The sequence below is a fragment of the Otolemur garnettii genome, unplaced genomic scaffold (genome assembly GCF_000181295.1).
Source record: "Otolemur garnettii isolate 467f Iridium unplaced genomic scaffold, OtoGar3 scaffold00091, whole genome shotgun sequence".
NCBI lineage: Eukaryota > Metazoa > Chordata > Mammalia > Primates > Galagidae > Otolemur > Otolemur garnettii.
In genome coordinates this window covers 7,013,287-7,015,553 of record NW_003852486.1, presented here as the reverse complement: position 1 = coordinate 7,015,553, position 2,267 = coordinate 7,013,287, and positions in this window count along the sequence as shown.

Below are 2,267 nucleotides of genomic sequence, written 5' to 3'. Positions count from 1 at the left end.
CTGGACTCTTCCTGACATTCTGAAATTTTATTTGTTTTTTGAGACAGGGTCACTATGTCACCCTTGGTAGAGAGTCGTGGCACACAGCTCACAGCAACCTCAAACTCTTGGGCTTAAGTGATTCTCTTGCCTCAGCCTCCCGAGTAGCTGGGACTACAGGTGCCCGCCACAACCATGGCAATTTTTTTGGTTGCAGCTGTCGTTGTTTAGCAGGCCTGGGCTGGGCTCCAACCTGCCAGCTTTGGTATATGTGGCTGGCGCCCTACTCACTGAGCTACAGGTGCCTAGCCCCATTCTACAATTTTAAACTTGTGAGATAATTAAGCACAAAAATCCTTAGTGTTACTTACAATGGTGACCCTCTGATATACTTTACAATAAGGATTTTGAAGTCACTACAGTATATTCATAGCTTCTTTTACCTTACTGACTCAGAACATCCTGGCTTACATGATACAGAACATAAAAATCTTTATATTTGTTCTACAACTGGACCCAAAACCATTTAATTTCATCATAAGGGCTACCCACATGTGAAAAGAACAGTATCTCTCCTCAATTTCAAAATCACTACTACCAATAAGAATAGTGTTCTCTGCATGCCACTTTAGTCACATTTCTCCACACGTCATTCATAAACAGCATCTTCTAGGACAATAATTTCATGTCCATTCCTTTAGGTCTTGTCACAAAACTTCTCCGCTTCAAAATTAAATCCCCAGGGCTGGGTGCTATGGCTTACACCTGTAATCCTAGCACTCTGGGAGGCCAAATTGGATGGCTTGAGCTCACTGGTTCGAGACCAGCCTGTGTAAAACTGAGACCTTGTCTCTACTAAAAAAATAGAAAAACTGAAGCAAGAGGATCGCTTGAACCCAAGAGTTGGAGTTTGCTGTAAGCTATGACTCCACAGCACTCTGCCCAGGGCCACAGCTTGGGTCTCTGTCTCAAAAAAAAAAAAAAAAAATTAAATCCCCAAAGGACAGGTTCCATACATTGTTTCCATTTTCATAACCATATGTATCCTCAACTCATTAAAAGCTGGATTTAATTTTCTCACCTTTATAGTTGTGCAAAGAAGAGGAAGAAGATAGAAGTCACTGATGAGGACAACTAAGACTTTGCATGATATAATTCTCCATAGGTTGTTAGTTTATTTATTTATTTATTTTTTGCAACAGAGTCTCTGTTGCCCAGGCTAGAGTGCCATAGCTCACTAACAGCAACCTCAAACTCCCCGCTGAACCGATTTTGTTACCTCAGCCTTCCCACTAGCTGGGACTGCAGGCACCTGCTGCAACAACCGTTGATTTTTCTGTTTTTAGTAGAGATGGGGTCTCATTTTTCCCTAAGCTGGTCTCAAACTCCTGACCTCAAGCAATCCACCTGCCTTGGCCTCCCAGAGTACTAGTATTACAGGTGTGAGCCACCCTGCTGGGCTGGTTGGTTGGTAGAACGCTCAATATGACTCTGTTGGTTTCTTGTCTGCATCCAGTTAATGTTGGATTGGTTCCTTTCATTTATCTATCTATGCTCATTCTTTTAATGGTCTCACCCAGTATCATGAAGTAACAATGTAAGTTAACTCCCAAATTTACATAGCCAGCCTGTAACCTTCTGCCAATGTTCAATCATAGTTGACTTGCTTATGTGACCTGGACGCTTATAGTTTCTCACAGACATTTTTAAACGATCATGTTGAAAATTGTACTCCACCTTTCCTCTTAAGCCACCACTACCTGCTGTCTCCCCTCTTCCAGGCACGACAAATCCACCCTACGTGTAATTTCTCAAAAGTCCGTACATCCTGTGGAGAAGGTGTTGGGCAAAAGAAGGCCCAGGACAAGCTGGTGAATCTGATCCCAACATTTTGGAGTGAACTCTGGCGACCTCCTTTTTGGCGGATATCTTAACTGCTCATGTATCTGTTTTCCTTATGACAGAATCCGTCTATTAGGCAACATGAGCAGGAAGTCACGTGCCCAGTGAATAGACCCACTAAGAACCTTTGCACTCACTTCGCCTGACCTCGGGTGAATGTTCCTGCCTCCTGGGTCTCAATCTCCCAGAGCATAGAAAGCGTCGTTTGGGATCGGCGCCTGTGGCTCAAGTGGCTAAGGCACCAGCCACATACACCTAAGGTGGCAGGTTCGAATCCAGCCCGGCCCGGCAAACAACAATGCTGCAACCAAAAAAACAGCAGAGCGTTGTGGCGGGCACCTGTGGTCCCAGCCACTTGGGAGGCGGAGGCAGGAGACTCGCTTGAG